At 38.8% G+C, this 26,973-nt stretch overlaps 1 protein-coding gene across 1 annotated transcript in view; it reads right to left on the minus strand.

The window, feature by feature from the left end:
- LOC124795003 (DNA polymerase eta) overlaps window positions 1–26,973 on the minus strand; it is a 197,713-nt gene that overhangs the window by 141,153 nt on the left and 29,587 nt on the right. The window lies entirely within an intron of this gene.

The raw sequence follows: 26,973 nt of genomic DNA on the forward strand, positions 1-26,973 counted from the left end.
AGGAAAAGGCTTTCTGGCATAACCTCGCCCACCTCCACGACTGCTGAGAATCAATAGAAGGAGGTTTATCCTCTATCTGTTTTGCTGTTAGGCCAAAAAACATAGGGCTTCTTCAATTGCAAGCTCTGGCATTCCAATGGTCTCCATATTGGTATTCGCTGCTGTTGAAGTCTTCACCATACTCTGGCAACTGGTACTCAGGAGGTATTATCATCTGGGTCAGGTGAACCAAGGCCTTTTAATGAGGTGTTACTCCTCCCCCTCCTTCTTCCATAACCAGGCTTGGGACCAGCTATGGCAACAAAATAACCCACATCAGAAATGAAACATCAGAAATGAAACCCTTTACCAAAGAACTGAAAAACTCTCACACGCAATGAGGAAAAGAATTGGTTTTCATGGACACATCTTTAGAATGAACCCAAACAGACTAGCCAAAAAAATTTCTGATTGCTTATGTGAAAACATGGTTTAAGGGAATGGAGGACTGAAAAGAATTCTATGAGTACCCAAAAAAACACCAGAACTATGTTTTACAGGCCACATATTTTCAAACTGTTTGCCAAACAACCTTATCCCCTTCAAAATACTCTCCACTACAACTAATACATTCGTTCCACCTGTGCCTCCACAGTTTGAAACATTTTTTTGTAGTCATCTTTAGAAATGTCCGACAGCTCTTCCATCTGTTTTTTCTCGGCTTCTTCAATGTTGTCAAATCAGTGTTGTTTCATGCCACTTTTCATGTGTGGAAATAAGAAAAAGTCACATGGAACCACAGTGGAACTGTGCCATTTTTAGCCACAAACGGTCTAATAGAAATGGGTGTGTGTGCAGGTGCATTGTCGTGGTGGACGAACCAGTATCCCATCTGCCACAGTCGGGCTGAACTGAGCTCCAAGATAACATATGACAGTCACTCCAAAAGAAATGCACACTATTTTTGTAAAAATACAGTTTTCATTCTGCACGTGTGAAAGTTTTACTGCGTGTAGATACATCCTTCCCACTTGTTTTCAAACTTAGTTCAACCTGTTCCTGTGAGTGGCGCCATCACAGCATGTCTTCAAGATGGCTGCTACACTTGACGTTTGTCAGAAGGAACATGCTGTCATAGAATGCCTGTGCTGTGAAAACGAGACAGTGGGAAACATCCATAAGAGGTTAAAAAAGGTGTATGGAGATGCTGCTGTCGATCGCAGTACAGTTAGTCGATGGTCAAGCAGGTTACGTGATGAAAGCGGGCACGGGAATATTGAGGATTGTCCTCGCAGTGGCAGGCCTCGTACTGCACACACTCCAGACAATGTGCAGAGAGTTAATGAATTGGTGACTGCTGACAGTCACATCACAGTGAACGAATTGTCACGCTACGTGGGGGTAGGGGAAGGAAGTGTCTGCAGAATACTGAAAGTGTTGGCGTTAAAAAAGGTTTGTGCCAGGTGGGTTCCCAGGATGTTGACAGTGGCTCACAAAGAAACAAGAAAAACCGTATGCAGCAAAACTTTTGGAACAGTACGAGAATGGTGGAAATGAATTTCTTGGAAGAATTGTGACAGGTGATGAAACATGGCTCCATCATTTTTCACCAGAGACGAAGAGGCAGTCAATGGAGCGGCATCATGCAAATTCACCCAAGAAGAAAAAAAAAAAAAAAAAAAAAAAAAAATTCAAAACCACACCTTCTGCTGGAAAAGTTATGGCTATGGTGTTTTTCAATTCCCAAGGACTCTTGCTTGTGGACATCATGCCAAGTGGAACCACCATAAATTCTGATGTATATGTGACAACACTGACGAAACTTCAAGCTCAACTGAGTCGTGTTGACCACATTGGCAAAAGCAGGACGTTTTGCTGTTGTGTGACAATGCACGGCCACATGTCAGTCAAAAAACCATGGAAGCGATCACAAAACTCAGATGGACAACACAGAAACACCTGCCTTACAGTCCTGACCTGGCTCCATGTGACTATCATCTCTTTGGGAAACTGAAAGACTCTCTTCATGGAACAAGGTTTGAAGATGATGATTCCCTTGTGCACATTGCCAAACAGTGGCCCCAACAGGTTGGTCCAGAATTTTACCATGCAGGTATACAGGTGCTGGTTCCAAGATGGTTTAAGGCAGTTGAGAGGGATGGAAATTATGTGGAGAAATGAAAATATTGTTCCTAAAGGATGTATCTACACACTGTAAAACTTTCAAAAATGTAGAATAAAAGATGGATTTAAAAAAATAGTGTGCATTCCTTTTGGAGTGACCCTCATACTAATCGCTGACAGTTGATCAACTGTCTGTCAACTGTCTGTGAGCACAAGCTCTCGAATTTTTTCAAAATTTTCGTTGATGGACGTCCAGAACACGGTTTATCATCAATCAACATTTTTAAATCAAGCAAACCATTCATACACTTGAGTTTTTCCCATAGCGCAATCTTGGTAGGCTGGTTTCAACATTAAAACGGTTTCAGCAGCATTTATACTGAGTAGAAAACAAACTTTTACAGATGCTTCCCTAAACGAGTAAACCTCATACAAATCCTGGTCCTCCAAGCTGGGGTTGGGCAAGTGGCTAACAACCCCTTCCTGTAAAAAATGTTCTTGTTCAGAAAGCTCAAAGTAAAGCCGGATGGATTTATAAACGACAACATGGCCCTGTCAAAGGCAAACAAAAATGAAAAAATGATGTGTTTATTGGAACCTGTAACGTAAAATCGCTTAACAGGGTGGGGGACCTGAGGTCACTGCTAGATCAACTCAAATAAAACCAAGCCAGGCATAACTGCCCTCCAGGAAATGTGATCAACTGGACATGGAGTGCTTGATATGGGAATCTGGATAATTTTCCATCATGAATTTGGTACAGGATTTGCAATAAGACAAAAATTTAAGCACATAGTGAGTGTATTCACTAGAATAACATCTAGAATCTCACATATGAGATTGAAGACCCTCTTTCAAACTACTCATTGATCAATGTACATGCACCCACAGAAGTATCAGATGACCAGGATAAATATACCTTCTTTGAGAACCTCGTCAGAACTTATGACAGATGACCTGTGTATGACACTAAAATAATTATTGGAGACCTCAATGCACAGACTGGTAAAGAAGAACATAACATGGCTGTAGGTAGCACTATGTTTCCACACAAAAGGAGTCATAAAGCAACATGGTGTAGCCCTGATCAGTGTACCTTCAACCAAATTGATCATGTAATTATTGATGGCAGGCATTCCTCAAATTTACTACATGTACATACTTACAGAGGAGTTCATGTAGATTCAGACCATTACCTTGTAATTGCAAAACTAAGAGCTCGAACATCCGGTGCAAGGAAAGTCAAAGAAACACCTCAGAGTAAGTATATGGTATCGAAACTAAAAGATGAAGACATCTCTAAAACGTACTCTGAGAAAGTTGCTGAGAATCTTGCATTGTACACCCCTAGTGTAAGTGATAATCTAGATCAGGAATGGAACACTTGCAGGGATAGAGTCATTAATGCAGTAGAAGAAGTGCTAGGGAAAGAAGGAAACCATCGAGGAATTCCTGGTTTGATGAAGAATGTTTGAGAATAAGTCAGGAGAGACATCTGGCATACAGGAAAATGCTTGAGAAATCATATACTCGCCTAGTTGTAAGAAATTATCAAGATAAAAGGAAAGAAGAGAAGAAACTGCATTAGAGAAAGAAAAGAGAATGGGAAAGAAACCAGACTGAAGAACTGGAGACAATTAGAAAAACAAATTATGTCCAAAAATTTTATCAGAAAATTAAAACTGAACGGAGAGCATTTAAGCCACACATTAACCTGTGCCAAAGTAAAAATGGGACACTACTAACCGATGATCAAGAGGTATTGGAGTGTTGGGTAGAGTTGGATGCTTCAGAGTAACCAAATATGATTTCCCACTCCCTCCAAAAGATTATGCCACAATACCTCCCCCCTCCCAAGGAGAGGTGAACAAAGCAATTGCCCGACTGAACAACAATAAAGCACCAGGGACTGACAATATAACATCTGAATTATTGAAAGCTGGAGGAGCTGAGCTAAATTGTAGGATCTACAAAATTGTGTGCCACATCTGGGAAAAGAAAGAGTTGCCAGAAGACAGGAACGTAGGGATAGTGTGTCTGGTGTATAAGAAAGGAGATCTGTTTGAAGGCAGCAACTACAGAGGCATAACACTTTTAAATATTACATATAAAGTACTATCAAATATCCTGTTTAGTAGACTTTCACCTATAGCAGAAGACATTATTGGAAGCTATCAATGTGGGTTCAGACCAGGAAAGTCAACTGTAAACCAGATATTTACTCTTCGACAAATAGTAGAAAAGACCAATGAATTCAATGTTAGTGTGCACCATCTTTTCATTGACTTTAAATCTGCATATGACACAATAAAGTGGGCCAAACTTTATTAGGTAATGCGGGAATTTCTAGTGCCTGGAAAATTGGTGCATTTAATAGAGGACACCCTAAGAATCCCAATGTACCGTGCGAGTGCAGTCCAGTCTATCACCTCAGTTTCCCACTCAAACTGGGCTCAGGAAACGAGATGGGCTTTCCTGCCTACTTTTCAACCTGGCACTTGAAAAAGTGGTATGCAAATCAGGCATTCAGACAAGAGATACTATCTGCTATGAGTCTGTACAATTGCTGGGATATGCAGATGACTTGGATTTAATGAGCAGAAAATGAAAGAGATCTACAAAGTGCATTTTCAGCTCTAAAACTGAGTGCAGAGAAGATGGACCTGAGAATTAATGAAGGAGAGATGAAGTATATGTATAATGGTACTAACCAACCCTATGTATAATGGCATTAACCCTTGATGGAATGACATTTGAGCGAGTGGAATGTTTCACCTATCTGGGCTCAATGATAGAAGCAAATCACCTTTACTGAAATTATGGCTCGCATAAGTGCTTCTAACCAATGCTACTTTGGAATGTTGCGACATTTTAAATCCAAGCTTCTATTACGAGGGACTAAGTGCAGACTTTACAAAACACTGATACATCCAGTACTTACTTATGGCTCAGAAACATGGACAATTACAAAGTGGGGTGAAAATAAACTGAGATCACAAGAAAGAATTATATTGGGGTGGATTTTTGACCTGTATATGAAAATAGGACCTGAAGAAGGCGAAGGAATGATGAACTTTATGACTGCTATATGGAGGCTGATGTGGTCAAGTTCATAAACCTGTGTAGACTGAGATGGGCTGGCCATGTAATGTGATTCGATGAGACAGATCCCTCAAGGAAAGCCTGCTGCAATGAACCTGGAGGAAGAAGGGCAAGAGGATGACCTAGATTGAGATGGAGCGATGAGGTTGGAGAGGACGCTGCCCGAATTGGTTGCCGTAACTGGAGGTCTACGGTGAAGTCCAGAGACGAATGGCAGAAAATTATTGAGGAGCCCAAGTCCCACCCCAGGATATAGCGCCAATGGAGGAAGAAGAAGAAGAAGAAGAAGAAGAAGAAAATTTCACAGGTGCATGTTGTTCACTTAAACTTTCCAACATAAAAAACCAAACAAGAACAACAGCACTAGCAAAAACAATCATGCAGATAAACAGAACAAGCCAGATCGACAACACAGGTGGCACTGAACTGGCAAGGAGTTGTGCTATACACGTATGGTAGAGGAAATGCATACTACAAAAGCTCCACCCACAGCAATGTCAGTCCAGCGTTTTTTTTTTTTGTTTTTTTTTTGGTTTTTTTTGTACTCCCTCACAAGCCACAAAAAATGTGCTCACAGATAAAAATACAACAAAATAACAAGAGCAAGAAAGAGAGGATCCAAGGCAAAATCAGATCCTAATGAATGATGCAATCTCTAAAGAAGAAAGAAGAGCAAGATCAGAAAAACAACAATGTTAGTCTAACACAAAGGCATAGAACATTAAAAAGTGACTGATCAAATATACTCAAAAGTCAGGTGAAATGAAATAAGGATTCAAATAGAGAATTAAAACAGAAGATGCAAATAACAAATAAGATTTTTACTACAAGAATTTACTACTTTCATCACCAAATACTTTCTCATGTGCCAACCCTGGAATGAGGTATAGATATACTATGAAGGAGTTGGATTCAAAAGCTGAGGAAGAACAAGTGGTTTAGAAAAAGAAGAATAAAATAGAATTTTCATCTGGACTTCAGTCCTACTACATGAATTACTGAAGAATAATTTCATTTACAATTTGGTTCTGAAGATTGAAGATAATTTCATTATGACAAGATGATTAATGAGTACAAATGACATCTTAGCTGTGTGTTTTAATACAGTGAGCAAGTATAGGCAAGAAATGAAAGAAGCTGAAGACTTTGTGATAACTTCAAGACACAAATACTGGAATTAACATCTCATCTGAAGTGAATTAAGAGAGAGATTGACATTAATATTGAAAAACTGTGAGTATGTGGTACAATTTACATATACCTGTGGTTGCTTGTTTGTTGTAGTTAAACAAATGTAAAGTGCAGCAGGAATGAGGTTCAGTCCTGCACTACTTTACATGTGTTTAATTAAAATGAACAAGCATATGGCTGTTGTAATTGATGGTATTGCGTAGCTTAGCGGATGATTTGATAATGAGCTTAGGGCTCAAAACTAGTCGTCAATAAAGAAAATTAATATAGCAACTTCAATGATTTATGCAATTTATTGCATAATTTGGTAAGGCATACAGTTGCTGATGTCTGCCTTGCACAATACCAGAAATTAGTAACTATTATGAAGTACCTCAAAGAAAATGATTTATTGACAAACAGCCAACATGGATTCAGAAAATACCATTCTTATGAAACACAACTAGCTCTTTATTCCCACGAATTAATGAGTGCTATTGACAGGGAATGGCAAACTGATTTCATATTTTTAGATTTCCAGAAGGCTATCAACACTGTTACTCACAAGTGTCTTCTAATACAGTTGGGTGCCTAGAGAGTATAGTCTCAGTTGTGTAATTGGATTCCCTGACAGAAAAGTCACAGTTTACAGTAACTGACGGAAAGTCATTGAGTGAAATGGAAGTAATATCTGGCATTCCCCAAGGAAGTCTTATAGGTCCTCTGATGTTCCTAATCTATGTAAATAAAAAATCTACTAACCAAGCAGTGGCAGAAAACACACATAAAAGACTGTTGTAATTGACAAGCTTTCGGAGCCAGTGTCTCCTCCTCTTGACAGAAGGGTTGAAGGGGAATGAAGAAGAGTGAAGGAAAAGGACTGGAGAGGTCTAGGAAAAGGGGTTCACCCTTCTTCTTTCCCCTTCAATCCTCCTGCCTGAAGAAGGAGCCACTGGCTCTGAAAGCTTGCCAATTACAATAGTCTTATATATATGTGTTCTGCCACCACTTGGTGAGTAGATTTTTTATCCATCCAATTAAATAATTTTGTCAATAGTTGATTGTTTTCATTGCTGTAATCTATATAAGTGGTTTAGGAGACAATCTGAGCAGCCCTCTTAGACCGTTTTTATATGACGCTGTCATTTACCGCTTTGTGAAGCCATCAAATGATCAAAACCAATTGCAAAATGATTTAGCCACAATATCTGTGTGGTGTGAAAAATGGAAATTGACTCTAAACAATGAAAAGTGTGAAGACATCTACATGAGTACTAAAAAGAGTTGCTAAATTTCAGTTACACAATAATTCATACAAATCTAAAGGTTGTGAATTCAACTAAATACATAGGGATTGCAATTACGAACAACTTAAACTGGAATGATCATATAGATAACGTTGTGGCAAAAGTTAACAAAAAACTATGATTTACTGGCACAACACTTAGAAAATGCAACAGGTCTACTAAACAGACTGCATACACTACACTTATCAACCCTCTTCTAGAGTACTGCTGCACGGTAGAGGATTCACATAAGATAGGATTGACAGAAGACATTGACAAAGATCAAAGAAGGGCAGCTTGTTTTGCATTATTGCAAAATAGGTGAGAGAGTGCCATGGATTGGGGTGGCAGTAATTAAAATAATATATGTTACCATTTTCTTATCCTCATCCTGTCCCTGCCTTGTCCTTTTTCCTACCATCCCTTGTCATAAGTAAAGAGTGGGGTGGACAGAGCTCCTTTGTCATAGTGAAGGCAACTTGTCTAGGTGTGACAACCCCAACTAATAAGCCCCTCAAGCTAACAACTTAGGTAGTATTCTGGACAGTGGCTCACCACTGTCTCATGAAGTATAATATTTAACTGAGCATGGAGGGAAATTTCACTGAATGCACTAACCCAGATGGTAACCAATCCACCATCACCCAAGGTGACATTAGTGGACCTTTGGATTCTGGTGAGTCAACACCAACATGCTTTGAGGATGAGTCGGAGAACCCTGAAATTACCAGATGTAAACTCAGACCACGATAGCAAAGCTCCTTCGCAACATTTAATGCTAATTCACTACTCAAAGTGGGCAAATTGGAACACAACACAACAAACCACAACATAGGACTGAAAGCAGTACAGGAAACCAGATTCACAGATCATCATGCCTTTGAGTCCCAAGAATACAGAATTCTCAAAGGAAAAGTGGGTCAGTGGGTAATGAAGAATGTACCCCTCTTAGATACAGGATTTATAATCAGTTACAAGATATTGGATTCAGTGATTGCTTCGCCTCCCCAAGCAGTCGTGTATCCATCCTCTCCTTCAAATGTACTAACAAGGGCTACAATGTTGTCAAAGTACATGCCCCAACCAATGAGGACAAAAGGAGCACTCCAGACAGAACTGACAAATTCTGGGAAGACTTACAAGGTATTATCTCCAAAGTTCCAGAGACACACATCATCATACTGCTTGGTAACTTCAATGCCCAACTGGAAAGAGAGAAAAAGTATAGAAATATAATGGACAACTATCCAGCACATATGAGAACCAACGGCAATGGGGAATGATTGGTGGATCTGTGTAGGACTTCTGTGTTGATCATTAGGTCTACAGCCTTCAAACACCTGCCACAGAAGGAGAAGACTTGGATTTCACCTAACAGCAACTTGGGTGAATTCCAGATAGATCACGTTACTATTTCAAGAAAATCTCAAAAAGAAATACAAAACGTGAAGGTACTAAGAAGTACCAATCTGGACTCGGACCACTGCCTCTCAAAAATCAAAATGAGACTCCAGTCTAGAAACACTAGATTACACAGAATCACCAAGATGTTAAGATTTTACATAGAATGACTTAAGAACAGACAAGAAGGGACTGAACAGTACAGATTTCAACAGCTGGGACCAATTGAAGGAGACTCTTGTGAAGATGGCCAATGAAAACTTCCCCCCTCACGAGAAGGAAGCATCTGTGGTGGAATAATGACTGTGACAATGCAATAGCCCAAAGACAGACATTCTGGGGGAAGTGGAATTGTAAGAAAACCAAGAAAAATTGGGAGAACTTTTTGGAACATAGAAGGCTTACAGCTAAGATAATTCAAGGAACCAAATGGACCTTCACACAAAACCAATTAACCCAAATCTAAGAGAGCTTTGCTACGAATAACTAGCGAGATCTCTATAGAACCTTCAAGCAGACACTCAGAAAATACAATCCGCCAAACCTCCACTTCAGAGACTCGCAGGGCAAACTGGCTTTTAACGACAATGACAATTGCCACATCTTAGCTCAGTACTTTAAAAAGCTACTTAACTGTGATCCACCCAGCGAAGACTTTGACTATAAACAAACCAGACCAAATCTGGACTCACTGCCTCCTTTACTGGAAGAAGCTGGACAAGTCATTCAACTTCTAAAGAATAATACAGCAGCTAGAGACAACTCTGTCATTGCTGAACTCTGAATATCTGCTGGAAGCAATGCCGTGGGCAAGCTCACTGAGATCATCCAGGACATCTGGGAAAGAGAGAAATTACCACCTGATTGGAAAATGGCTCTGATCCATCCTCTTCACAAAAAGGGAGATTTTGAACAACTACTGTGGAACTTCTCTTGTCCCGGTAGCATACAAGATTCTCTCCAAGGCCTCACTAACAAGGGCGGAAGATCAACTGGATAGTCGACTAGGAGAATATCAGGGAGGTTTCAGGAAGACCCAATCCTGTGCTAGATAGATCCTTAATCTAAAAACTGTATGGGCATACTCCAAGATGAAAAACTGCCAGGTCACCGTCACCTTTGATTTTAGGAAGGCCTACCACTCCGTTGATAGAGAAACGCTTAACAAAATATTCCAGGAACTAGGACTAGACAACAAAACCTGCACATTCATTCTAGAAACCTTGACCAACACTTATTCCAAGGTTAAATTTACAGGTGAGATTCCAGAAAGCTTCAAGATAAAAACTGGAGTGAGACGAGGGGATGGACTCTCCCCACTTCTCTTCAACTGTGTCCTTGAAGATGTTGTGAGAGAATGGAACAAGGAACTGACCAATTTGGGTGTTCAGAGTGGTGGCTACCTGGGCCATAAGAATGAAGGACTGATTGTAGATTGCCTGGCTTTTGCAAATGACATGGCACTGATTGCTGATTCTCTTGAAATGGCAACAATGCAGGTAAACTGCCTCAGAAAACAGGCAGCCAAAGTGGGTCTTTAAGTGTCGCTAGAGCAAACTGAGTTCTTCCCCAACATCAAAGAAGCTAACAGAAGTTTAAGTATCTTGGTGGATGGATTGAACTCAACTTAACAGAAAAAACGTCAATATCCAAAAGAGTCGTCAAGTTGGAACTAGCCTGACTATGAATACCTACAACAAAAAATGCCTGTCATGCAATCTGAAACTTAAGCACTACGCATCAGTCATACAACCAGAAGCCCTGTATGCTATGGAATGTCTTTCCATGAACTGGAGAGGTCTGATAGAGAAATTAGAAGTCAGAGAGACGAGAATCCACAGGAAAATCCTAGGCCTGGTAGAAGAAGATGGGGAATTCAGAAGGCGACATTGCTCGGAGCTATACAAACATATTGAGAGTCTCTCTGACTGTGCAAGAAAAAGAAGGGTAGCTTTCTATAGCCATGTTGTGAGATTGCCTCCAAAAAGACTGACCAACCGTCTGTTCATCTTCTGGCAAAATAAGAAGGTTCGCAGCACTTGGCTGACAGAAACTGAAAAGGAAATTAAAGAACTGGGAAGAACACACCGACAGACAGACAGTTCGTGAGACACAACCTGAAGGAAGTCCGAGGATTTCAGGAAAAGCCCCAAAGGAAAGGTACCCCCTGTACAGAAGAGAGGAGGGAGTTACATTGGCAGAGGATGCAACAGTACTGGGCAAAGATCAAAGTCCAACTGTTGAACAAGTGTGGTCCAAAATAGGCCCATTTTTCTGTGGGCGGACCTTCTTATGAAATTTCAATCTCCAATTTTCTCCTCAGAGTGTGAAAATATTTTGTTGGTGTCCACCTACACAGTGAGGGATGATCACTGTAATAAAATAAGATAATTGAGAGTGCACATGGAAATATTTGCATGTTCATTTTTCCCACACACCATTTGAGAATGGAACAATAGACAAATAGCTTGAAGGGGGTTTGATGAATCCTCTGACAAGCACTTAACTGTAAACTGCATAGTTATCATGTAGATGTAATGCTTCACAAGATGGTTTATGTAGACATACAATATTTGTAGTCATACAATATTTCACCACACAAGAGCCAACAACAATGAAAGTGATGCAAATGTTTATTTATTGCATCAAAAGGATATTAAGTACTATATACCTGAACCGAAAACAATTTTCAAATATTTATTATCATCTACAAACAAGAAACAGAATGGAATTTTTCTTGACAACATTGATCAGTAAGCTGTTATAATGTCAGTCAATAAGAAGACAAATACACCTTAGACATTATCAAACGACTTCTGGCATAAAATAGCACTTATAAAGGAGATTTCAAATGCAATGAAGAAATTACAAATCATTCTCAAGAATAATTTATTCAAACACGGCACATGACAATCAAATAAAGAAAATTCACTTGCATTATAAGTAACTTTTTTTTTTTTTGGAAATTTGTAGTTAGTTCCTATGGGACCAAACTGCTGAGGTCATTGGTCCCTAGGCTTACACACTACTTAATCTAACTTAATACTAACTTACACTAAGGACAACACACACATTCTTGCCCGAGGCAGGACTTGAACCTAGGAGGGGCGGAGCTGTGCGAACCATGGCAAGGCGCCCTTAGACCTTACAGTTCTCTTGTGCGGCTGCATTATAAGTACATCAAACTTAAGCTGAATTTGTGAGAATATTAGTTCAAAAGAGCAAAGTTACAATACACAGAACACAGGCTCTACTAAATTAACTTTGGTTGACAGCTTGCTTCTACATGACGTGTAATTCAATAAGGCAGATGACACACTGCAACTGCAGGCAGGAGCAAATTACAACAGCGGACAAAGTTAGTATTTGTTGGGAGATTGGCATAATAGTTCTCACAACTACAAATACTACTTTAGAAATAACCAGTAAATCTCCAATTCTTTAAAGAATCAAACTCCCATTTACAAAACAACTTCAAATGTGTGCTTACTCTACAAATGAGTTAATGTATTAAATATTTGAAGTGAAGCATGTAAGTGAGAAAAAGTTTGAAGAATTTTGAAATTATGTTTAAAGTTTGCTGTAAGTCGCTAAGTGCTCTCTTTGTGAAACACTGGATGAATATACTCAGAGTAATGTGTGCTCCGTTTTAAGCAAAAGCAAGTTTTGCACCACCTCAATGTTTCTTACATCATATCTCCTGAACTATCTGTCACAAAATTATATTTGTAGTATACATTCAGTGATATATGTAGATACCGTCTGCAAAGTTGTTGTAAATGAAGTTTGTAGTAAAGAAGTATTAAACTGAAACATCCTGCCTGATGATGAAGTTTTAATGTAAACCATTGTATGCAGAAGCTAGTTTTTCAAGCATCTAAATGTCTATTAAGTTATATCTCCTAATCTGTGAGTCATGCAATGATATAAGTTTGCAGGTACATGCAGTGATATATTTGGATACTGTCTGCAAACTGTGTTGTGGATACTTGCAGCAGTAAAAAAGTAATAAACTAAAATGTCATGTCTCATGCTGATGTTTTGCTACATGAACAGTGAAAAATGTTATAACCATTAAACTTTTTCCCTTTCATCATTTTATGGGGGGATGGGAGATGGGGGTGTGTCAGTGGGAGAAAGTTTCATAAGGTTTGAAATTAGGCATAAAGTTTGATGGAAGTCACTAAGTGCTCTCATTCTCAAATACTGGATGAAAAAAGTATCTGCTTGTTGTCAGTTACGCTGCCTCAAGAAAAAACACACAGTTTCTAACTAGAATACTTGTCTTATTGTGTTACGACTTTTAATGTAAGATTACACCTCTTTATGAGTAGATTAAGGTAGCATTCTTAACTTTTAAATTTGGTCAATAATGAAGAGGAATATTGAAAATCAAAGCTTTGTTTTGTTGTCCACTGAAGCTGTTTGATATGCAATCTGCAACTGGTACTGGGTTCTAGGATAGTCATTTAGTAATACAGACGACTGTACAGCAATCAACAGAATTATGACAAGCAGTTTTAAACCAGTCAACAGAAATTGAAGCAGAAATGAATGAAAGATTTTATCAAATGAATAACAGATTTTCTAGCTTAATGGTGATCTGCGTAATTTGCGCTCTCAATTAAGTGAAAGAGTACACAAATTAGAGCAAATAATATATTTCGGAAAAAAACCAAGGTAAGAGTCCAATGATAATTTAGCTTTAAGGAAGAAACATTAGGTAGCAATGTTAAACATTTTGATAATATTAATTCAGTAATGGTTGTTCTTGTAAATGTGAAACAAGTCCTAGAAACAGAAAAATACTTTAGAATATGTTACAGTTAAAAATGTAGAAACTGTTACACTGACTACAAATGAAAGGGAACCACATTTGGAATAATTACAAGTTATTTTGGTTTCCCCTGGTAGTGGAAAAACTTGTCATAGTGAACATTTACTATATGATAAGCCACTCTATTCTATTAATACTAATAAGTTAATAAGTTCAGTTACTACTAACAAATTATTACCATAAGTTCCTTCTGGGGACTTACTGTCAGCAGTTACTACTGCAGACATGCTGCATTCAATTATTACTAAGAATGTACCAGAGCCTGCCACTACTGAACTTTTATTGTCATCAGTTAATACCTTCTACTACCACCTTCTGTTATTTCTACGAATTTAACAGCATTTGCTAATACTAAGAATTTACTACCTTCGGTTATTACCAATAATAAGTAAGCAAGCAGTTACATAATTTATATTTTGGGCACAAAGAGTGAGCCTCAAGCAGAGGTAGGTGTAGACAGGACACAACAAACTTTCAATAGGAAATTGAAAAAGAATGTAGGAAAGTCATCGAAAAGGAAGAAAGTTTTGTTGTTAGGCAGTTCTCATTCCAGAGGTGTAGGCCAGCTTCTGCAGGAGGAATTAGGACCAGAATACCAGGTCACAAATTTTTTCAAACCAAGTGCTAGTCTGGATCAGGTGACAGAGGATTTAGGTTCACTCTGTAAAGGATTTACCAGGGAAGACACCGTGGTTATTGTGGGAGGGCCAGGGAACAGCATCGACAGAGATCCTGGGTACAGTATAGAGTGTGACCTGGTAAAGATTGCGTCGGCATCGAGACACACCAATATTGAATTTGTATCTGTCCTGAGACGCCATGACCGGCCTCATTTGAACTCTTCTGTCGGGAGAGTTAATTTGGAGTTGGAACGGCTGCTTGGGTCGGGTGTGGGAGCTCACATTGGTGTGGTTCCTGTTGATTATCTCAGTAGGTGGGACTATACCAGGCACGGCCTACATCTCAACAGGAAAGGGAAGGGGAAACTGGCTGGGGTAATAGCAGGAAATTTAAGGGGGGGAGGCACTGCCATGAATGGTAAAATACCAGTGGTTACAGGTGTTGGAGCAGCACCTTTTTTAGGATAGGTAAGACAGAAAGATGTCAAGTTCTACGAGAGGTCAGGATTGAAACAAATCTTCAGTTTAGGAAAGAAATTAAACAGCACAATTCTAGCACATTGGATCACCAATCACAGCTATCAATTATAAATTTTTACCAATCACCAGAAATTTTATCTCCACCAAGTTGTATCTCAGTCCTAGGTAATTGCATTGATGAATTAAAGTCACCCAACCCAATTGACATAATCTGCCTCTCTGAACACCATGTGACCACTGGTATAGGAACTAGGCCTAAGCACAATGAGAAACTCAGACAGGAGAGTACTGCAAATGTTAGAATAAGGAAAGGTTCTCATAAAAGTATAATTAAAAATAATGTAAGTATATTTCATCAAAATATTGGGAGTTTAAAGAATAAAGTAGATGAGCTTCTGGTTTGTTTAGAAGATTTAGAAGCTGAGAATGAAATAGATATACTATGCCTGTCTGAGCATCACATTGTTACTGATATGGATAAGGTAAATGTAAGTGGTTATAAGCTCTCTGCACATGTAATGAGAGAAAATATGGAGAAAGGAGGAGTTGCCATATATGTCAAAAGTTATCATTGTGCAAAAAGTATAGAAACAAAAAAGTTTTGTGTAGAGAAACATATAGAAGCATGTGCCTGTGAGCTTAAATTAAATAAAGGCACATTTATAATTGTAACTGTATATAGGTCCCCATCAGGAAATTTTCATCTATTTCTGAAAAATTTGGACTCCTTGTTGTTGTGCTATCTGTCAGACAGGGGGAAGCAAATTATTATTTGTGGGGACTTCAATGTAGATTCTCTGAAAGAAGGTAATAGGAAAAATGACCTTGAAGTATTACTCGGTTCTTTCAATTTGACACCCGTTATTGATTTTCCTACTCGGGTGGTAAAGGATAGCAGCTCACTGATAGATAACTTCTTTATAGACCAAGATAAGTTTAACCAGATAAATGCTCAGCCTGTTGAGAATGGTCTTTCTGATCATGGTGCACAGCTAGTTACAATATATGACATAGCTCCATTCAGCAATACTAAACAGTCCTCCAAAGTAGTACGTTCAGTCAACAATTTAACAATTGCAAATTTCAGGGAAAGCCTACAGCAGTTAGACTGGGATGAGGTGTACCGTGAACCTGATGCCAATTTAAAATATAATTTATTTCATGACATTTTTGTAAATGCATTTGAAAACTGCTTCCCCAAGAAAATAGTTAAATATACTCGTAAGAAACCTTGTAACAAACCATGGCTTACTAAGGGTATAAAAATATCTTGTAACCGGAAAAGGGAAATGTATCTGACAGCAAGAAAGAGTAGTGACCCAGAAACTATCAAAAATTATAAAAACTACTGTGTTATATTAAGAAAAGTTATTAAAAAATCCAGGAGTATGTGTATCATGTCTGAAATCAGCAACTCTGATAATAAAATTAAAACAATTTGGAATATTATTAAAAGAGAAACAGGTCAACCAAGAGCAGAGGAAGACAGTATTACCATCAAATTGAATGAAAACTTTACGAACAAAAAGTCAGAAGTTGAAAATATTTTTAATAATCATTTTCTAAATGTTGTGGATATAGTAGGATCCAGGTGTTCATTAGAAGATGCTAGGCTGTTAATGGAAGAGGCCATACCTATGCAATTTGATACAATTGAAATCTCACCCACTTCTCCCTCTGAAATTAGGAAAATAATAAACTTGCTTAAAAGCAAAAACTCACATGGAATTGATGGCATTTCCAGCAAAATACTAAAAGCTTGTTCTCAACAGATAAGTAAGATTCTCAGCCACCTGTGTAATAGCTCTCTGGAACAGGGCATTTTCCCTGATAGACTGAAATATGCTATTGTTATACCTTTGCATAAAAAGGGGGATAGATCTGATGTCAACAATTACCGTCCAATCTCCCTTCTAACAGCTTTATCCAAAATTTTTGAGAAAGTAATGTATTCAAGAGTAGCTTCACATATCTGTAAAAATGAAGTACTAACAAAATGTCAGTTTGGTTTCCAGAAAGGTTTTTCAACAGAAAATGCCATATATGCTTTCACCAGTCAAATTTTGAATGATCTGAATAACCGAACACCACCCATTGGGATTTTTTGTGATCTCTCAAAGGCTTTTGATTGTGTAAATCATGAAATTCTGCTAGACAAGCTCAAGTATTGTGGCATGAGTGGGACAGTGCACAAATGGTTTAATTCGTACCTAACTGGAAGAGTGCAGAAAGTTGAAATAAGTAGTTCTCGTAACATGCAAAGATCAGCACATTCCTCAAACTGGGGAACTATCAAGAATGGGGTTCCACAAGGGTCAGTCTTGGGTCCTTTGTTGTTCTTATTATATATTAATGACTTGCCATTCTATATTCATGAAGAGGCAAAGTTAGTTCTCTTCGCTGATGATACAAGTATAGTAATCACACCTGACAAACAAGAATTAACTGATGAAATTGTCAATACTGTCTTTCAGAAAATTACTAAGTGGTTCCTTGTAAATGGACTCTCACTGAATTTTGATAAGACACAGTACATACAGTTCCGTACAGTGAATGGTATGACGCAATTAATAAATATAGACCTTAATCGGAAGCATATAGCTAAGGTAGAATATTCCAAATTTTTAGGTATGTCCATTGATGAGAGATTAAATTGGAAGAAACACATTGATGATCTGCTGAAACGCTTGAGTTCAGCTACTTATGCAATAAGGGTCATTGCAAATTTTGGTGATAAACATCTTAGTAAATTAGCTTACTACGCCTATTTTCACTCATTGCTTTCATATGGCATCATATTTTGGGGTAATTCATCACTGAGGAATAAAGTATTTATTGCACAAAAGCGTGTAATCAGAATAATAGCTGGAGTCCACCCAAGATCATCCTGCAGACAATTATTTAAGGATCTAGGGATATTCACAGTAGCTTCTCAGTATATATACTCTCTTATGAAATTTGTTATTAACAACCAAACCCAATTCAAAAGTAATAGCAGTGTGCATAACTACAATACTAGGAGAAAGGACGATCTTCACTATTCAAGATTAAATCTAACTTTGGCACAGAAAGGGGTGAATTATACTGGCACTAAAGTCTTTGGTCACTTACCAAATAGTATCAAAAGTCTGACAGATAACCAACAAGTATTTAAGAAGAAATTAAAAGAATTTCTGAATGACAACTCCTTCTACTCCATAGAGGAATTTTTAGATATAAATTAAGAAAAAAAAATAAGGAAAAACAAAAAAACACAAAAAAATAAAGTTGTTATATTAACTTAAGTATGTTGTTAAATTAACCTAATTATGTCATGTATTGGAAAATTCGACTCGTTCCACATCATTACGAAATATCGTATTCATGATCCATGGAACTAGTATTAATCTAATCTAATCTAATCTAGTGCTCCACATCAGACAACATCACTACTTGCTAATTTGCTTTCAATAGCTTCCATAATAATATTATCCCAACAGCTGTAAGCGAATGCCAGAATGTCCATGTTGTTATATTCCATATGATGGCCAATGTCAAGACAATGTTCTGCAACGGCAGATTTGCTCGGCTGTTGTACATTTGTGTTCCATTTATTCTCAGTACACCAGCCCTCCACAGTCCAGATAGTCTGATCAATATGTGTCACGCCACAACTGCATGGAATACAGTACACCCTCACCAGTCACAAGCCTAGATCAATATTTATGGAACCTAAAAGGTGCCTGATCTTAAATGATGGTCGGAAAACACACTTCACATCATATTTCCACAAGATATGACCAATCCTGTTCAAAATGCACCCTGTGTAAGGCAAAAAGGCCATAGATTTTGGGCCAGCTTGGAATTATCATTACTCCTGCAGTGCACAGTCGGCCGATAACGCAACACACATCTAATCTGTCTTTCACTATAACCATTCTGAAGAAAGGTGACTTTGAGATAGGCTAACTAAGCTAACAAATTCTCAGAGTCCACGGTGACGTGCCCTACGAAGCAAGGTAAGAATAGGCTTCCTATAAACGGCATATGCCACCAATGTAACATCGGCCTTCCTCCTGACCAACACGTCACGGAATGGATTACAGCCATCCATTTCCACCTCCGTCATAAAACAAATATTAGGTTAGATTGAATTCAGATGTTCTAAAAAGTCACTGAAACTCTCACTGCCATGAGGCCAATTAACAAAAAATCCTCTGGATATCTGAAAAAACACACAGGTTTCAAAGACGCCGACTCCAAGGCATGTTCCTCAAAGTCCTCCATAAAGAAATTGGCAATAAAAGATGACAATAGGCTTCTCATTGCAATTCCATCTGTGTGCTCATAGTACTGGTAATTGAATAAAAAATAAATGAAAGTGAAACACACACTGAAATAGATTTATTAATTTGGCACCAAATATAATCTCAATCAACTGTAACAACTCAGGCTGTGGAACACCAGTGAAAAGAGAGACCACATCAAAACTTACTTGAATATCAGAGTTGTTTAAATGCATTTCCTCTAATCAACGAAAGAAATCTGCCACGTTATTAACACTTCCCAGTTCAAATTTTCCATTCACTGTATCCCTTGAAATCTCATTTATTTTACACTAATGGAAACGTCTCCAAAATTGTCCAGCATCAGAGCTCTATAGGAGGAAAATCATAACATTGGACATAGTGCAGCAGTGGATCCAAAAGGGTTTCAGTGTTGCTCACACTGAGCTCTATAGGACTCAACATCTAGCAAGGTGGTGTTTTGTTACACAGTACGTCGGCACTCCAATGATACTCACAATCGGACTAAGCATCACACCCAAATCCTTCGCTAAGCGATAGAATCAAAATGACTAGGCAATCTCACCTGTGGGGTCATTCTGATCCATGACAATGCAAAGCCTCATATGGCCAACACAGTCGTGGCACCCCTGCAGAAATTCAAATGGGAGGTTCTCGACCACCCTCCATACAGTCCGGACCTATTTCCCTGTGATTACACCATTTTTTGTCCCCTTAAAAAGCTCTGAGGAGCAAATAATTCACCTCAGATGACAACGTCCAGCTGTACGTGCTGAACTGGTTAACATTGCAGCCCTGGGAATTTTATGAGACAGCCATTCATCGCCTTTCGTCACAGTGGGACAAGTGTCTCAACAGCCAGGGTCAATACTTCTAACACAGAGGTACTTTTTCTGTAATTATGTCTCCGGCTCGTTTATTTTTGAACACGCCTTATATAAACTATCGTGGATCCCTAGAACAAAAAACTGTGCCCAGTATTTGTAAGAAAGCACAGATAACATCCATCTACAACAGGGTAGTAAAAGTAATCCACAAAACTACAATTTACTATCTCTGACATCAATTAGTTGTAGACTCTTAGAACATATTCTGAGCTCAAACATGATGAGGTATCTTGAACAGAATGATCTCCTCCACGCCAACCAGCAAGGATTGCGGAAACATCTATCACGTGAAACCCAACTCGCACTTTTCTTACAAGATACTGAAAGCTTTGGACAAGGCAGTCAAGTACATGCCATATTTCTTGATTTCCACATAAGCATTTGACTCAAAAATGGTTCAAATGGCTCTGAGCACTATGGGACTTAACATCGGAGGTCATCAGTCCCCATTTGACTCAGTACCACACCTCCACTTATTGTCCAAGTTTGATCATATGGGCCATGAAGTGAAATTTGCGACTGGTTTGAGGACTTTTTGGTAGGGAGGGCACAGCATGTTATCTTGGATGGAGAGTCCTTGTCAGATGTAGAAGTAACTTCAGGTATGCCCCACGGAAGTGTGTTGGGACCCTTGCTGTTCATGTTTTATGTTAATGACCTTGCGGTCAATGTTATTAGTAACCTCAGACCTCCTGCAGATAATGCAGTTCTCTATAATGTTGTACAGTCTGAAAAAAGCTGTATAAATATTCGGTCAGCTCTTGATAAGATTTCAAAGTGGTGCAAAGATTGGCAACTTGCTTTAAATTTTCAGAAGAGTAAAACTGTGCACTTCACAAAATTAAAAGTAGTATCCTCCAATTACAAGATCAGTGAGTCACAGCTGGAATTGGCCAACTCATACAAATACCTGGGTGTAACACTTTGTAGGAATATGAATGGAATGATCGTATAGGCTCAGCTGTGGGTAAAGAATGTGGTAGACTTTGGTTTATTGGTAGAATACTGGGGAAGTGCAATAAGTATACAAAGGAGACTGCTAACAAATTACTTGTGCAAACCATTCTAGAATAATGCTCAACTGTATAGAACCCATACTAAATAGAACTAACAGGGGATACTAAACATATACGGAGAAGGGCAGCAAGAAAGGTTACAGTTTTGTTTGAGCTGCAGGAGAGTGTTACAGTAAGAAACTGAATTGGCAGTCTCTTGAAGACAGATGTAGATTATCCTGAGGGAATCAACTAACAAAGTTTTAAGAACAGGCCTTAATGATGACTCTAGGAATATACTGCAGCCCCTACGTATCACTCGCAAAGGGATCGTGATGACAACATTCGAATAATTATTGATTATTATTTTTATTCAATTAACTGGTTTAAATGATTTTTTTTATATTTAATCCTTTGAATGTCATTTTCATCATTACACTGATTTTATAATTGCTTTAATTTTTTCTTTCTATAATTCTTTTTTCATTTGAACACTGCCTGTGCCACCTATAACCTGTAACCAAGTGTCAATAATGATTGCACATCAGTTGGTATCAAGTCTGCTCTTCTAGCCATGCAAGGATAGTTTCAGGTAAAGTTAAAAATTACTGTTCAGTTTTAGGGCTGAAATTGAAATTTTTTTGTTTTGAGTTTGCTTGTAGCAGCCAGCTTCAACTGCTGTGGGCAAAGCAAGTGTGGTTAATAGTTCAGCGGCAGGTTGTTGACCACCACTTTCTCGGATACATTGCACTCCACAAGGTTAAAGTTAGGACATAAATGTAAATTCTGTGCCACAAAACACATCATCTGCTCCAATTCAAACACTGGTCATTTAAATTCAGCAGTGGACAGAAAAACTCATGTTCCTGTCATATCTGATACCAGCCACATTACATATAACAACACTCCACTTCAATACTTGGGAAGCGACCTGTAATGTCTGCATGTCGCCTTTAAATGGGAGGCAACTGATGTGGCAACACTGTAGCAGCAAATGATAGACATAATCTAAAAATTAATTTTAATCAGACTGTAGTAGTAGTAGTAGTAGTAGTAGTAATACAAGTAGAAAAATTTACTGTAATGGAATATTTGAAATCCAGGAGTACCAAGTGCACTTAAAAAGCCAACCCTGCTAGTAATTGTTTGTTTTGGTGTTGACATACATTGTTTGAAAGCCCTCATTTTCTTCTTTATAAACAACATCTTATATTCTCTAAATCTTATGTAATTCAAGATACATTTTTATTTGAAATTATTGTTGTCACAATAATTCCACAATGTTCAAAATTTGAAATATAATCTTTACAATGTTTCAGAGAGCCCTAAATTTTCTATATTTAAAAATGTACATTTTTACTACAAAAATATATTATTTAAAACCCTGAGCGCCATGCCCATAATATTATGTTGTCTTCAACGTTAGAAATAATGTCATTCCCATAATATTATGTTGTCTTCAATGTTAGAAATAATGCAATACCCAAATATTACAGGCACAACATCTTCATGAGAACAGCCATGCTCATTGCCTTACTGGCTTGACATATCTCACTAGGATGTTGTGCTTGTAGTATTACAGGTATGGCTTTATTTCCAACATTGGAACAGGTTCACAGATAAGTGAGCTGCTCGAAGACTTCTTAAGTTACAGAACCCAGTATGAGTATGTTGTCGTTGATGGCGAGTGTTCATCAGAGAGAAGGGCATCATCAGAAATGCTGCACGGAAGTGTAATAGAACCGCTATCTTTCTCTGCACTTATCAGCCAGAACATTATGACCACCAACTTAATAGCCAGTATGTCCACCTTTGACACAGATAACAGCTGCGACAGGTCATGGCAAAGCACCAATGGGGCCTTCGTACATAATTGGAGGGAGGTGGAATCACGCCTGCACACTCAAATCACCTAATTCCCGTAAATTCCAGGGAGGGTGCCGGTGAGCTCTGCCACATTCAATCATATCCCAGATGTGTTCGATCGGGTTCAGATCTGGTGAGTTGGGGCACCAGCACATCAACTGGAACTCATCACTGTGTTCCTCGAATCACTCCATCACATTTCTTGCCTTGTGACATTGTGCATTATGTTGTTGAAAAATGCCACTGCTATAGGGAAACATGATCGTTCTGAGGAGGTGTATGTGGTCTGCAACCAGTTTACAATACTCCTTGGCTGTCCTGGTGCCTTGGACGAGCTCCACTGGATGCATGGATGCCTACATGAATGTTTCCCCAGAGCAAAATGGAGCCGCTGCCAGCTTGTCTCCATCCTGCGGTACATTTATCACTGAGCTGTTCCCCTGGAAGATGATGGATTCGGGGCCTCCCATCAGCATGATGGAGATGGTACTGAGATTCATCAGACCAAGCAACACTCTGCCACACCCCCTGTCCTGTTTTACCAGTCTCCCCAGCCTATGACATCCAACATATGTAACAAGGAGTGGCTGCCCAATCCCATGATGTCTGGACATTGTTTCACCTTGGTTTTGCCTCATGTTGAGGACACTTACTACAGCACTCCTTGAACACCCGACAAGTTGTGCTGTTCCCAAAATGCTCGTTCTGACCCTATGGGCCATCATCACAATCTGCCCTCGTTCAAACTCAGATAGATTGTGCATCTTCCACATTTTACTCATGGACAGCATGCTCACTGATACTACACACACTGTCGATGGGTCTGACTAGCAGTTATTCCCTGCCCGGTGACGCTGCTATCACCTGGACGGATTTATGCCAATAGTAGGTCAGTGGTCATAATGTTCTGGCTCATCAGTGTATGTAAGTATAAACATAATAGGCTCTGGTCCTGCATCTGTTTCCTCAGCAGCAGATAAGGCTTTTCCAATTTGACAGAGAGAATGAGCATTTATGAGACAAGTTGCCTCTTAAGGTGTACCAAGATCTTTGATGTGGATGTCTCTGTGGCATGGTGGCTCACACTTGTAACACGATCCACTCAGTCCTGGACAGTGTTTCTATGTTCAATGTTAATTAACTGACCATACAGCATTCAGTTTGCTGTGCATTACCAACATCCTTTGGAAACCGAATCCAAATAAGAAGAGAAGGTTAGTGTCCTCTTTCCACTCTACAAAATACATGCAACAGCAAATAAATAGAAAGAAAGGCGAATGGTCAAAAACGATCCTATGGCTGAGTTGAAATGTAGTGCTTGACCTCTGTTCACAAAATACAATGAGATCTCGAGAACTTGAACATTCGGAGAGGCGCTGTTAAAACTCTAAAGCAAAAGATATGAACTAAAATCTGAAACAAGTATGAATGGCTCTGGTGTTGCTCAATTAGGTCCATGACAGCCACTTTGTGAAGTGGAGCTAAAAAATATTGTGTCCTTGTGACGACTTTCAATAACACATGGATGAGAACTGACTGTTACAGCTGGTGGTAAATGGGACAGACAAGGTATAGCACACATTACTACATGTCTACTCTAAGCCCTGTCACCACTGAGTTAATCTGCCCCAAGAAGTGAGCACAGGGACATAATAAGTTTTCAAGTGTTTCTCCTCCAGACACCAGCACAGTTGGTCTTTTCTGCACTAGGAGTTTCATCTCCGCCACATGGATCCTGAATCCATTTATGTATCATCGAATTAAAGGAGGAGGGTTTTCTTTCTCATGGTGGTTTGGAGCATATGGCATGGAAACAGTAGTCAGGCAGGCCTTTTTCTTGTTCCTCCATAGGGACATTGATGTCCATAACATTCCTTTTGCCTTGCATGATTTTCCTCATCTCTAGATTCTGCATTTTCTCTCACCTCAGCATAAATGCTACAATTTCTGATCCACAATGGACAATCACCTGAAAAATTTATATACTTTGGTGGCAATTTGCACCATTAATTTGCTTTTTGTGTCTGATCTTTTATCAATCACTTATAGCTTCACTGTTTACTTTACTTTATCCATCTAATGTAGTACACCTGACTACCCCATATTGTGATTATAACGCCGATCATTATATTCTATACATTTCAGTTTGACAATGAGTGTATACTATTCATATCTACAACTAACAGCTTTGCAATTAGAACCAAGAGATTGTTCAAACTCTCAGACACATCTCATAGGGTTGGTGTAGAGGGTCTAATTTTAAGGGTTATAAACCAAATACAGGTTGGTTTAATATAAAAATAAATGCCACAAGTTCCTCTGGGGAACAATACTAACTATTGTTCTTATTACTAATTTTTAATGGCCCTCTTTGATATGCACTTTTTCCCACTCCAAGAATTCTCTGTGATATGATAGCAGGCAACTATACGATAACAAAAAATTAAGGTGGTAGGTATTTCAGATATTATAGGGTAGGCAGGATATTTTGTGGATCCTATAAGCTTCGACATTTCCTGCAATGGAGCTGCCTTGACCAGCAGAGTGCCAATCTAAAATAATTTGGCTGTTTTCAAGTATCCAGCAATTATTTCCGAACATTTGTGAATGTAGAAAGTGAAGTTTTCAAAGGATACCTTTCCTTTTTTGATTTCTACAAACAAATTTTGACAAGCTTGTGCCTTGTTGTTATATTTACCACAAACCTTGTGTGTCACCCCCTTCCCTCCCCCCTCCCCCTCCACCTCCACCTCTACCTCTACCACTACTTCTATCTCAACCTCAACCTCCACCAAGAGGACAGTCCAGCTGAAATTCCTCTGTTGTTTGGGTGTCAATACTCAACTTCCAGTGGCCAACCCTAGCCATTCACAGTCTAAGTAGTAAGAGTAATTTTGTACTATCGGGGTAATAACTATTATCTGACTCTTGGTAGTGGAAAGAATATGGTTGCCCTTTATATGCACATGCAGACATCACAGTAAAGAGAAACAGATTCTTGTGAGTCTGAGACACTATCAGTGATGATCCATGAAGTGACATCAAAAAATTTTAGTTTTCCAGTGATCAGCACCCAGAAAAAATTTCTGAGATAGTAGTACAGAGATTTTACTCTGATAACATTCCTATGTGCTGCAACAAGACTTAGCATGGTTTTGAGAGTGCTTGTTTTAAGTTTATTCCAAGAACTATTCATACTTTCACAGTACTCTTGTGTCTTAGATTTCATTAGGAGACTGTGGTTTGAGGTGCTTGCTGCTTGGATTCAATCAATTTTACTCCCACCACAAAGGCATACCTTATAATGTTAATAGCTAATCTTGGTCTTCAAAACTACCGAGTGAGGTGGCTCAGTGGTTAACACACTGGCTTCGAATTCGGGAGGACGACAGTTCAAACCCGTGTCCAGCCAACCTGGTTTAGGTTTTCTGTGATTCCCTCAATCGTATCAGGCAAATGCTGGGATGGTTCCTTTGAAAAGGCAGGGCCAACTTCCTTCCCCATCCTTCCTTAATCTGTTGGGACCAATGACCTCACTGTTTGGTCCCCTCCCCTGAATCAACCAAGCAACTTTCAAAGCTAAGTGTACACAGAGCTTTAAAGGAATATAGCAAATTAAAAAAAAAAAAAAAAAAAAAACGGGGTGCAAGGGATGTCAGCAACAGTCGATCAAATTGATTATCGCTGAGCATAGAACATAATCACAAAATCAGGTACAACAAGACTAGTATGGAGATGTAGGTTCCAAGTTTTGGGCTAGTGTAATTAAGGAGGCCATAAAAGTAGGGCTATTAAGAAAAACATATAAACAAGGAATAGTGGAGAAACCAAGTTAATCAGAGGGCTTATCATTCCTTGGGAGTTAAACTCTGCTATAAACATGAATGCAACACCAGCAATGCCTCTCTGTCTGGTTGGAGTAAAGTTAGCCAATTTACTT

This window comes from Schistocerca piceifrons, chromosome 4 (assembly GCF_021461385.2).
Source record: "Schistocerca piceifrons isolate TAMUIC-IGC-003096 chromosome 4, iqSchPice1.1, whole genome shotgun sequence".
NCBI lineage: Eukaryota > Metazoa > Arthropoda > Insecta > Orthoptera > Acrididae > Schistocerca > Schistocerca piceifrons.